This window comes from Puma concolor, chromosome B2, assembly GCF_028749965.1.
Source record: "Puma concolor isolate L17-30 chromosome B2, mPumCon1.1.hap2, whole genome shotgun sequence".
Taxonomy (NCBI): domain Eukaryota; kingdom Metazoa; phylum Chordata; class Mammalia; order Carnivora; family Felidae; genus Puma; species Puma concolor.
In genome coordinates, this window is record NC_141671.1 from 83,180,252 (window position 1) to 83,193,835 (window position 13,584).

The 13,584-nt window shown below is 35.4% G+C and overlaps 1 long non-coding RNA gene and 1 other non-coding gene across 2 annotated transcripts in view; one reads left to right on the forward strand and one right to left on the reverse strand.

Moving 5' to 3' along the window:
- The window catches only part of LOC147581085 (uncharacterized), a 591,397-nt gene that overhangs the window by 389,946 nt on the left and 187,867 nt on the right, over positions 1 to 13,584 (forward strand). The gene's annotated exons all lie outside the window — the stretch shown is intronic.
- On the reverse strand, positions 6,887 to 6,993 carry LOC112863054 (U6 spliceosomal RNA). The gene has a single exon (XR_003223871.2). It is a non-coding gene; the product is annotated as a U6 spliceosomal RNA (small nuclear RNA).

Genomic DNA, 13,584 nt, shown 5'->3' on the forward strand with positions numbered 1-13,584 from the left:
ATTTTAGGGAAGAAATGGTGTAATGTGCACTTCTGCTGGGGTGTTTTCACAATGCCCCAGTCCACAGGATTGGAAGGAGGCCCCAGACTGTCTCAGCAAGCACTGAGCTTGTCTGTTAGCAGAGGCACTTAGCTTTCTGCTGTTGTGTGCTGTCTGTTCAGTGGCTGTGAGCCCAAAGAATCAATCAAAATCAGGAGAAAAAAATGAGAGAACTGCTGGAGAACTTTGACTTAACACAGAGCAGAAGAAATTTAGGATTACCAAGAAATATTTCTGCTGAATCACCATTTCTTCAAAGACGTTCTGAATTTCCTAACACAATAATAATTTTAATTAATTTAATTATAAGCACATTTCTGTATCACATCATTTTGGATGTTTTTCAAATTGTCTTATAATTAAATAAATGGCCAATTTCCTTCAAAGATGCAGAGTCACTTTGGGAACTACTGAGAATATGGTTATGGACTAGACACAATATAGTTGGGCCAGAAACAATTCTAGAAGAAACTCAGGGTGAATGTGTATATATGTGTATGTGTGTATGTATATGGTAGGATTAGTTAATGCCATTTTCTAAAAACAAATCCAAATTGATACCATCATTTTAATAGTTGCATTAATTTTTTTTATATAGATGGATTTTAATTTTTAAAAAGAAATTTCTAAATTGAGAAATTCAGGTTCTTCTCCTCTTTTTCCTATTATAAATAATATTCTTTTTGAGTACATATCTTTAACCACATGTACAATTACTTCCTTTGGACAAGATCTGAAAAGTGGGACTGCTGGTTTGATGGAGTGTGTAATTTAAGAAGTGTTTCTAGATTACCTGCTCTAAGTTTACTTCAACTCATGTTCTAGTACTACCAGCATTCAATAAGAATATCTCTTCTCCCATTTGATAAGAATATAACCAGTCTTAAAATTTTCCTGTTGGATCAGCATAACATGTTATTTCCTTATTTTTTAAATTATACTTATTTGAATATTCCTGAGGATCAACATATTTTGTTAGGTTCATTGATTATTTCCATTTGTTTTTGTGAGTTGCTTTTTTTCCTGAGAATCTTTTCATTTTCGTTTTGCTTAAAGAACACTTTAGCAGAGGGGTGCCGGGGTGGCTCAGTTGGATAAGCCTCCGACTTCAGCTCAAGTTATGATCTCATGGTTTGTGGGTTTGAGCCCTGAGTCAGACTCTATGCTGACAGCTCAGATCCTGGAGCCTGCTTCAGATTCTGTATCTCCCTCTCTCTGTTCCCCTCCCCTGCTTGCATTCTCTCTCTCTCAAAAATAAATAGACATTAAAAAAATTAAAAAAAAAAAGAACTTTAGTAGAAAACATTGGTGCCCCACCAGCATACCCTCAGTGTCTTTCCTATTTTTGTAGACCCTGGCTTTGAGTACGCTTTTAATCCCAACAACCAAAGCATGTCTGTCTTTGCTGATGGACTGTATCCGGGCTTCCAGAAATGGTTTTGCTTGTGTGTTAAGAAGACTGGGGATGTCTGAGGGAATAGGCTGACTATTCCCTGTAATAGTGGGACTCTAATAGGGGACTCTGGCCACAGAGCAGATCACAATTCAGAGTTGTCTCCCACAGGAATCAAGGAAGCTGCAGTATTTATGTCCACACACTTGCATTCAGCCATTGGCTTGAGCCCCGCATTGGGCTCTGTGCTGACAGCTCAGAGCCTGGAGTCTGCTTCAGATTCTGTGTCTCCCTTTCCCTCTGCCCCTCCCCTGCTCATGCTCTGTCTCTCTCTCTCTCTCTCTAAAATAAATAAGCATTAAAAAAATATTTAAAAAACACTAGCGAAGACATTTCATTAAGGATATTTTCTCTCACAATGAGTAGAACTATTCTCTGCAATTTATTAATCTCATTGTTTTAGGGGGGATATTTTACCATGTAAACATTGTTGTATTATTTTGTAATATACTGAGGCAAATCTTATTTTTTTCCTTACTTATATGTGACTTTGAATATTTCTTAAAAATGTATTTCTTAGTCCCTGTGTTATATAAATGTTCACCTTTCTTTGGTTTAACATTTAAATCATTAGATTGACTTTGCTTGTGGCTTAAGATTCTCAGATGAATAGATTTAGAAATTTCATAAATTTGAGAATTTTTCAGCTATTATTTCTTCAAATATTATCTGCCTCCTGTGACTTCCATTTCAGACTTTAGACTGCTTGATGTTTGTCCCATAGGTCCCTGATACTGTGTTCAGTTTTTAAGTATTTTTTTTTCCTTTTTACAGCTTCATTTTGGAAGAGTTGCCATCGCTATGCTTTCAAGTTCATTGATCTTTTCTACTGCAGTATCTGATCTTTCAGCAACTCTATCCAGTGTATTTTTCATGTCTGATACTGCATTTTACATCTTTAGAAATTTCACTTGTCTTTTAAAAATATCTTTTATTTCTCTCCTCATCCTATTTATGTTTTCTTCTATCTTCTCTAACATTTGGAGTGTATTTATAGCAGTAATTTGACATTAATGTCTGCTGGTTTTATCATATCTTTGTATTTTTCATGTCTGATACTGCATTTTACATCTTTAGAAATTTCACCTGTCTTTTAAAAATATCTTTTATTTCTCTCCTCATCATATTTATGTTTTCTTCTATCTTCTCTAACATTTGGAGTGTATTTATAGCAGTAATTTGACATCAATGTCTGCTGGTTTTATCATATCTTTGATTTCTGTGTCTATTTTTATTGGTTGATTTCTGGTAATGGATCAGATCTTTCCTGCTTCTTTGCATGTATGGGAATATTCAAAGAGTACTGCTATTCTTTGGATGCCAGACAATGAGAATTTTGATTGGATGACATACGTTGTGAATTCTACACTATTGGCTGGTGGATTTTATTAATTCCTCTAAATAGTGATGGTGTTTGTTCTGGTGTGCAGATAATTTGCATGGACTCAGTTGGATCATTTTGAGGCTTCCCTTTAAGGTGTTATAGGGCAGATCCTGAGCAGCCTTTGGTCTGGTGCTAATTTAGCTCCATTACTAAGGTAATACTTTTGAAGTGTTCTACCCAATACCCCATGTCTTATCACTCCGGCAGGTGAGAACAAAACTATTCCTAACCTTGTGTAAATTCTACATATTGGTGTATCCTTCCTGGCCTCAATACGTTTTCTCATACACATACAAAACAGTGTTCAGCCAAAGTCTTAGAGTAACCCTTCTGCAGATTTGCAAAGCTTTGTCTTTGTCCAGCTTCCTCCTCCCTCTTACTTTGCCCTGCAATGCCCGCTGCCTTGGCTATAATCTGTCTCTACAATTCATGTGACAGCTGAACCCTGTATCCCTCCACTCTGTGCTGTGGCCTGGACACTTTCTAGGTGGTAAGCTGGGGACATGGCAGGGCTCGCCTTATGGTTTCATTTCTCTCAGGGATCATGGTCTTCCACTCCCTGTAGACTGCTGTGTGAAACCATTGTTTCACACATTTTGTCCTGTTTTCCCGTTGTTGAACAGGGTAATTGTGGTCCCTGTTACTCTATCTTTGCTGGAATCAGAAATCTTTGGTTGATGCCACTTGACATCCCTCTCTTCCTCAGCTCTTCATCATCATCTTGACTGCTGGAAGGACAGGTGAAAGAGAGGTCAGTATTTAGTGAGAGGTCAGGATGTGCTAACAGAAAAGGTAGTTACAAGTGTGATGAAAAGACGGTTTTAAACAGGGGCAGGAGAGGAATGTCCCTAAGTGTATCTGTTCTTGTAATTATCTCTGTGCCTCTTTACACTTCTATGTCCCATTGCTCACCAGCTGTGCTTATTAAAGATCTCCAGGTAATAGTCATCAACCTTGCGAGAAGTAGGGACTGCCACATCCCTCGAGACTTCTTTAAGAGATATTTGAATCTCAGAAATAGCCACTTGTGTCATTCTCTCAACATTCAGCTAACGAGAATTTTCTGTTCTACTCCAAACACTTCATTTTCTGCCTCTCTTCACAGGTAAGAGAAGTTACACATTGAAGAACTGGCTAATGATTCGGTTCCACATCACTGAATTACCTCAGAGGAAACTTAAAATGCTGCAAAATCATGATTACTTATCCAAAGAGTATATGGGGTTTTACAAATACATTTTTAGTGCCTGGATGAATCTGTTGATACAATCATTACTTTAATCTCTTTTCTTGTCTCTGTAAGAAATCCACTGGCATGTTATAGATTACATAGACACCATCCCATATGGAAATTTTAAAGATAATAGAATAGCTTTTACGATTGACACGCTGGGGGGAAAAAAACAAAGAAGCACAGAACAGTGTGCTTATTTTTCATATAAGTTTTAAAAACATTTTCTTGTGAAGTAAATATACAGACTAATGTGTGAACCATAGATTAATGGTTTAATAAATAATAGAAAGTGAACATGCATGTTTCCATGGCCAAGGTCAAGAAATATAACACTACCAAGACCAAAAATATCCCCTATTCTTCATTATTATTAAGAACTATTTTTTTTCCTGGGGTCCCTGGTTGAGCATCCAACTTTCGCTTAGGTCATGTTCTGGTGGTTGGTGAGTTAGAGCCCCATGTCAGGCTCTGTGCTGACAGCTCAGAGCCTGGAGCCTGCTTCAGATTCTGTCTCTCTCTCTCTCTCTCTCTCTCTCTCTGCCCCTCTCTGCTCATTCTACCTCTCTCTCTGTCTCTCAAAAATAAATATTTAAAAAAAGGAATTTTTTTTCCCTGAAGATAATGACTACTCACTCTGAGTTATATGATAATTATTTCTGTGTTTTTCTTCATATTTTTATCACATATGTATGTATAAATGAAGCTAAGTGAAAGTATGTTCATGCTTTACTTAAAGTAGATATAGTTTGCTTTTATGTATTTTTAACTTTATTAGATTAAATAAGTGAATCTGAATCCTACTGTGTCTTCCTCTTTACTCAATTTTATATTTATGAGATCTATCCATGTTGTGTGTAGCCTTAGTTTTATTTATTTTTACTGCTTTCAGGTAGTTCCTAATACTGCATTCCAGTGTGCCATAATTATTTATCCATTCTATTGCTAGTGCATATATAGGTACTTTAAATTTGGTGTTCCTGAGAATAATGTTTTTATGAACATTTTTGAACATGAGCCAGAGTTTCTCTAGAGTAAATACCTAAGAATCTGTGGGCATATAGTATTAGTTCACTGTTGTTGTTTTAGCTTGTGTTTCCCAGATTACCAGTGAGGTCAAGTTCTTTTTTATGTTTATTAGCCATTTAGATCTCCTTTTCTTTTAAGTGTGTCTTTTTTTTTTAGTCTTTTGCCCATTTCAAAATCGTGTGTGTGAGTACTTAGAATATGACTCTTGCTGTGAGTGTTTTCTTCCACTCTTTATTACCTATTCTCTCTCTTTGTGATATCTTCTGATGAACAGAAGTTCTTAGTTTAATGTAGTAACTTTGTCAGTCTTGTCTTTCATAGTAGTGCGTTTTGTGACTTGCTTAGGTAATTTTTCCGTACTGTGAAGTTAAGTAGATAGTCTCCTCTATTATCATATAAAATCTTAGTAGTCTTTTTTTTAATGTTTAGAACCCTAATCCACCTGGAATTAATTTGTGTGTATGGCCTGACTTCATGGTCTAATTTAATTTTTTTCCCATACAGACATCAAATTGTTTCATTGCTATTTGTTTAAAAGTTTCCTCTTCCACACTCCTTACCACTAATATTCCTCTTATGAAGCAAGTGTCCATACATGTGTTTCTGGGCTTTTTATCTTGTTTCATTTACCTGTTTTTCTCTATTTGCGTCAATGTTACACTATGTTTGTAATGAATCTTGATATTTAGTTGGGTAAGTTTTCCAAATTTGTTTTTCTTATTCAACTGTTGTCTTGACTCCTCTTGACTCTTTTTGGAATATAAATTTAATAGTCATTTCTTCTTTTTTGGCAAAGAAAACTTTAAAAATGGCTGAAATTTCAATGATATTGTAATAGTGTTGTATGGTGACAGAGGGTAGGTACACTTGTGGTGAGCATAGCATAATGCATAGAGAAGTGGAATCACTATGTTTTATACCTGAAACTAACGTAACATTGTGTGCCAACTATATTGAAATGAATTTTTTTTTTAAATAGCTGAAATTTTAATTGCCATCACACTGAATCTAAAGATCAATGTGCGGACAATGCACATTTTTATAATACTGATTTTTTCCAACCCCTAAAGATGATTTATTTCCTGATATATTTAGATCTTCTTTAATATCTCTTGATAAAGTTATATCTATTTTTTTTCTCAAAGACTGATTCCTAGTCACCATTTTTAAATATCTAGTTGCAAATATTAAAATTTTTTTTATTTTGTCAATTGTTTACTGCATCTATTGAGATGCATCTGTTAATGTGGTAAATTACTTTGATTGGTTTTCAAATGTTAAATCAAACTTAAATTCTTTGAATAAATCTGGCCCAGTCACAATGCATTAATCTATTTTATCTGTGTTATATAGGCTGGGTTTTATTTGCTACTATTGTATTTAGTGTGTTTGGATTTATGTTCATGAGTGAGTTTGGCTTGTAAATATTTTTCTCCTATTTTCTGTGCAGGCTTTGTTATCAAGATTATACTAACCTAATGAGGTTGGCAAAGTGTTTCATTCTCCACCTCCTATTTTCTAGATGAATTTGGGCCGCATTGGAATTATTGCTGTTTGAATGTCTGATAGAAATTGCCAGAGAAGTAATCATAGCTTAAAGTTTTCTTTGTGGAAAGATTTTTGAGTACTGATTCAGTGTCTTTAATAATTATATAACTATTGATATTTTCTATTTTTTAAGTCTATTTTGCAAAATTATTTTTTTCTGTATAATTATCCATTTCACCTTGATTTTCTTTTTCTTTCTTCTTCTTCTTCTTTTTTTTTTTTTTTTTTGCGTGTCATCCTTGCGCAGGGGCCATGCTAATCTTCTCTGTATCGTTCCAATTTTAGTATATGTGCTGCCGAAGCGAGCACTTGATTCTCAAATCTATTGACTTACAACTGTTTACAATAGCTTCTTTTAAAAATAAATTTGCAATAAGGTATATTTACTTAAAAAAATAAAATAAATAAAATGTGTAAGTCAAGGAAAAAAATAAAAGTAAGCACTGATCTGTCACAAAAAAAAGAAGGAAAAAGAAATTTGCAGGATATAAAGTGGTGTCTCCTTTTTCTTTCCTGGTAATGGTTATTTGTGCTTTCTTTAATGTTTTCAAAGAACCAACTTAGATTTCTTTATCTTATCTATTACATGTTTGTTTGCCTATTCTATTAATTTTTATCTTATTTTTATTTCTTTATCTCCTTCATTCTACTTTTGTTGGATTTCTTTTAACTTTTTGTATGGATGTTTACTATATTAATTTTGAGACATTTTTAAAATTAATAAACACATGTAATCAACATTTTTTTCTTCTAAATACTGCTTTGACTGCATCACCTCAAGTTTAAGTTGTAATACATTATCATTCAGTTTAGAATACTTCCTAAATTCTGTCATGATTTCTTCTTTGACTTATGGGACAGTTAGAAGTTTATTTCCGTATATTTTCATGTTTAAGGTCGTTGTCTTTTATTCTAGAGTAATTCCACTTTGACCAGAGAACATACTATGTGTTATTATAATCCTTTGAAAGCCGTTGGGACTTAACCCTGTGACCCAGTTTATGCTCAAGTTTTGTAAATGTTCCATGTGTGCTTAAAAAAGATATGCATAATGCAGTTGTTAGGTGCAGTGTTCTAAATATACCCATTAAAGGTTTTTCCCCTATTTTATCAGTCATTGATAAAAATGTTAAAATCAACCATCATGAATGTGTATTTGCCTTTTTATATTTGAGATTTTTTCTTTAGCTTTATACATTTTGGTAACTATGGTATTAGGTGCCCACAAAGTAAAAATTATTGTATCTTCAAGATGAATACAATTCTTTTTATCTATATATATTGGGCCTTTCTATTTCTAACAGTCTTTTGCCTTAATGTCCATTTTAAAATATTTATATAGCTATACAAGTTTTCTTTTTGAATGGTGTTTGTGTTCTATATTTTTCATCTTTTTATTTTCACGTTTTATAGATTTTACGTCTTAGATTTGTCTTTTATAAAGGGCATATAATTAGATTGCAGTATTTTTCCCCAGTGTGAAAATCAGCCTCTTAACTAGAACAGTTAATGCATTTGTATTTCATATAATTGCCTATATATAAGGTTGAAATCCAACATTTTATTTTGTGCTCTCCATTTATCATACTTATTGAATGTTTTGTCTGCTTCCTGGCTTTCTTTTGAAGTGATTCTTTATATTTCTACTTCTACCCATAATATTTCAAAATGTATGCACTTTTCTTTTTTGAGTGATTACTCTGGAAATTATGATATCCCTTCTTAACTTTCTAATGTCTAAATGCAATTGTGGATAAAACACAACAACTTACACTACTTTAATTTTGTTTATTCCCTCCCAACTTCTACATAACTGTTGTGTATTTTAATTCTCTTTTATCCACAGAAGACATTTATTTAGTTATTTTTTAAAGGTTTCCTAAATACTACAACTTTTTGTTTTCTTTTCAGTCCTTGTTTCTCAGAACCCACATCTAAGCCAGATTTCCTTGTACTTGAAGTATACCCATTAGAATTCCTATTTATTTATTTGTTTGTTTATTTAGGGAGAGAGAGAGTGCTAGCAGGGGAGGGGAAGAGGGAGAGAGAGAATCCCAAGCAGGCTCCATGTCCTGTGTGAGCCCTGTGCAGGGCTTGATCTCAGGAACTGTGAGATCATGACCTGAGCAGATATCAAGGGTCGGTCACTTAACTGACTTGAGCCATCCAGGCACCCCTAGAATTTCCTTTAGTTTAAATGTGCTGGTAGTTTGCTCTCTCAGTATTTTGTTTGTCTGAAAATGTCTTTAATTTTGCTTGCATTCTTGAAAGATATTTTCAGTTGGTATAGAATTCTCGGTGGACAGAATACAGATATCATTCCGTTCTCTTATGGTTTACATTGGTGCTTCAGAACAAGTCAGCAGTTAAGTGATGACATTTTAGAAGATGTTTTTTTATTCTCTGGATGCTTTTGAGACTTTTTATTTCACTTCAGCCTTCTGTAGTCTTGCCGTGATATGTATAGATATGAATACCATTTTTATTTAGCTTGCTGGAATATCTTGGGCTTCTTGGATCTATGGTGTGGTCTCTTTTGTTAGTTTGGAATATTCTGGGTCATTACCTTTTAAAATATTGCCTCTGATATACTCTCTCTTTGCTTTTAAGGACTTCTGAAATGGTATGTGGGGGCTAAGGGAGAGGGTGCAGGGGATAAAGTATCCTGATTAGGAGATAAGTAACATAGTATTATTGATTAGTAGAAAGTTAACGTTTATTGAGGTCTGATTATACTCCACAAAAATGTTTTACATGTGTGTACTAGTTATCTAGTCAGCTACCCCAAAACCTGGCAGTTAAAAACAGTAAGTGTGTATTATTTCACACAAGAGGTGTAGGCGTCCTGGAGTGGCCTAGCTGGGTAGTTCTAGCTCAGGATCTCTCTTAAGATTTAACTTGTTGGTGGGGGTCAGGGAGCAGTCATCTGATGTGTTGACCATGGCTGAAGGATCTGCTTATAAGCTCATACAGTGGTTGCTAGCAGGATGCTTTAGTTCCTTGCTGGCTGTTGAGATATGAGATTCAGTTCATGTCCAGTCTATACTTGTCTCCTATTCAGGACTCTTCAGACCAAAACAGGGCACATACTTAGTATTAGTTACCCTGAAAACAAGGCCAAAATCAGATGACTTTAAAGTAATTAAAAATTATAAAAGAGGCAAAGGTCATTTTTCACTCTTTAGTTTAGTGTTTGGTTTTTAATATCCATCTTTTTTAATTTTATCCTGAATGTGCATATGAAATTCTAGGGATCAGAGAAAGATTTCTTATGAATTACTTCACAGTGAGTAATACGTGTGTCAGCCTGTCTTGCATCAGGTCTTATCCCTGGGGCACAGTGATGAAAACCAAGTCACATGTCCTATGTGAGGGCCATACCCTCCTTAAATGAAGATTGAAGGGTAAAGAGGCAGCTGTGACTTCTCCTCCTAGAACGAAGTCCTTGGACATGAAATGGGCCTGAGTCCTAACTCTAATATTTTGTTATGCTGATAAAAGCTTTCCAGGAGCCAGATAGCCCCACATTTCTACCACCCAAAGTTGTCAAGTTCTACTTTCATCTCTTTTGACACCCAAATACCTAGGAAGATAGTGCTCCAGTCCCCTTGTCATCTTCAGCTATAACCTAGAGCCCATTCTGGGATGTAACAATTCAGCTTTTGGGGAGACAAAAGATGTTTTATTATTCTTTGAATCAGTTGGATTAGGTAAACACATTGCTACAGACCGAATCTTTATGTATGTGAAAATGTTTCTGTGAGAAATGAAAGCAAAAATTCTATATTGTTATAGCTTATGTATACATGGCTCAAGAGGCTAGGGATTTTGATAGGAACACTAAGTCTCGGGAAGTTTTATTTTTTCATAGTTGTACCCCACTGGCTTGAGGAATGAATGTCTGTAGTGGCACCTTGGCCTAAAAAGTGGGTTCTGATATTGGTGTATCTACCTCTTCTGTATGGATTTTTGGGCTTATTCCTGAAGAGGAACTACTCTCCCCTGATGATTAAAGATTAAATAAAGTACTTTTTCTGGAATTCTTAGGAAAAATGAAAGTCTTCTAGGCACATCAATGGAAAACACTTTTTTGGGGGGTCAAATCTTTGGTTTCTTTAAGATCCAAGCTTATCACTGCCCACAGAGTCCTTCCTAGAAGGCCAATGGTTAATTACTTATAGAATGATCAAATCTCATTGTGTTAGTCAACTATTCCCGGGGTAATGCTGCATAACAAACAAAGCTACAAACCTTCATGGTTTACAAAACAAATAGTCACTTTTATTTTTTAACATACATACATACATACTTATTTATTTATTTATTTATTTATTTATTTATTTATTTATTTTACAGATTTTGTAGGGTTTGGCTGAAATCAGCTGGGCTTGGTTTTAGATTGTAGGTTGGATTCAGGTTTGTTCCACATAACTCCTTGTTCCGGAAAGAGTGACAACTTGTGGCATGTTCTCACCTGGGGTGGCAGGGAAACAAGGAGATGAACAGACAAATAAATTTTCTTAAGGTCTTATCATAGAACTGGCACCTATCACTTTCATCTTCATTCATTGGCCAAAGCCAATCATTTCACCATGCTGAACATCAATGTGTGGGGATGTTGTCTTTGCCTATAATGGGAAATAGTTCATACAGGCTCATGACAATGGGCATGGATGTATGATTCTTTTAAGGTAGGAAGCAAAGTGTCAGGAAAATAGTATAATCCACTAAACTCAAGTTTTGAAGTTTAGGACAGTCTTCCAACTTCAACTCACCAGCGGATGTTTGAAACTGGAACTTACTATTTAGAAGGCATGTGGCAAAGATAGTGAACTGTCCACCAAAAAATATGATCTCCCTTCCAGTGAGTGGTGTTTTTGCTTGGAAGCATATACCCAACAGGGAATACATTTCCCATCCTTTACATCCAGGTGCAGCCATGTTACCAGTTTTTAACAATGGAATGTGAGAAAAAAATAGATGTCACTTGTACTTGAATACACTAGAATGTCTTGTCCACCTCATTTCCCCTTCCACTGGCTAGAAGCAGAGGATGCTGAGATCTCAGAGGAAGGTGAAACCATGAGATCCAAAGAAGCCTTGTTTCCTCAGTCACCCTGTGGAGAAAAGCCACTTGCTATCCAGATATGCCCACCCTAGACTAACATTAATGATGAACATGTTGAGCCTCAGAAATTTTGGAATTTATTTGGTACAACATCTTTGTAACATCTATACTATTCTAAGTAATTGAGGGAGACAATTGTTTAAAGTCACATGGCAGCTATGTGAGGTTAACATGAAAAGAATCACCACCTAGACTTAAAATTAGGTTTATCACTTCTAATTATGTTCTGCTGATAAGGAATTGGTTGATGTTAAGGACATTTTTAAAAGCTTTGACTTTGGGTCTAGTTAATATTTAAGGTTTCTTTCAACTTTAAGATTTTATGATTCTGAAGGAGGCCTTTCCATAGTCTTCAGAGTTTATGGAGCAGAAGCAACATTCTCCTTTAAAGTGTCTTATGGGACTCTCTGACAGACAAAAAAATGGACAGGAACCCTTTTGTGAGAAAAAGAAGAAGCAAAACTTGGTTTTCATCCTCCAACAATGAACGACAGTGATGCCAGCCCCAGCACCAGAAATGAATTAGAAATCTCTTGTGCAACTACTTTAAGTGGCCTTGAGTAAGTCATTTAAACTCTATGAGCCTTGGTTCCTATCCATAAAATAGAGGTAGAAGAGTGAGTTTACAGCATGATTTTGAAGATTAAATGAACAATTACATATAAATTTCATGGTGCAGAAATTAACACATAAGAATTATGCAATAAATGCCCAATATTATTATTGCTGTTATTCTTGTCTAGGTTAGGTTAGAGGAACAGTCTTCCCCTGGATATAGGCTATATATGTCATTGTGGAGACCTAGATTCATGATAATGAAACCCAAATAACATAGATCTGTCACTGCAAATCCACTGGTCTTGGAAATGAAAGGAGAGGGTACTTACACTATAACATCTTAATAAATCACAGGACTTGAAATGAATTCTCTGACTTGTCCTAAGTGTACAAGGTAATGCTGAGATACCACATAGGCATATCACATATTTGAGCAATCATTGGGGACTTGTCTGCATTATTTTGCTTTTGATTGCTATCAGAGAAAGCAAAAAAGCCAATGGGACTTTATAATTAAAAAAATTAATGGGATAAATATTAGAAAAAGTTTGAGGGGCACTTGGGTGGCTCAGTTGGTTAAGTGTCTGGCTCTTGGTTTTCGCTCAGGTCATGATCCCATGGTTTTGTGAGTTCAAGCCCTGCATCAGGCTCTGTGCTGACAGTATGGAGCTTGCTTGAGATTCTCTCTCTCCCTCTCTCTCTGCCCCTCTGCCACTCACATTGTCTCTGCCTCTCTCAAAATAAATAAATAAACTTAAAGTTTGAGAGTAATAATTCTGATTCACTGTTTCTAATGACCACTGGATTCTGGCTGGCAGAAAGCATACTCTGCCTGCTTCTTCAGGAGAGCCTCATTGTGCAAAGACTCTGGGCCACATAGTGTGAGTTGCTTATTGAGGGCAGATGGGAGCCACAGGCCTCTTTGTGCCAGGGATGCTCTTAAACATGAGAAGGACTGAATTCTGCTTGGAGATCAATTAGGCAAAGTTAAAAATTCTCTTGAGAGAACATATGGGATCCCTGAACCATATCCAAATAGCCAAATCCTTTCCGGCATTTCCCATGTTAAGGATAATCAGTGCCATTTTCCCGTCTTCTTTGTCTCAATTTAATCTTTTCTTATTAGTGTCAATTGTCACCTTAGGTTATAATTTCTGATATAATTTTTAATTTGTTTTGCATGCATAAGTGGCTTCCCTATATAGACTGCAAAG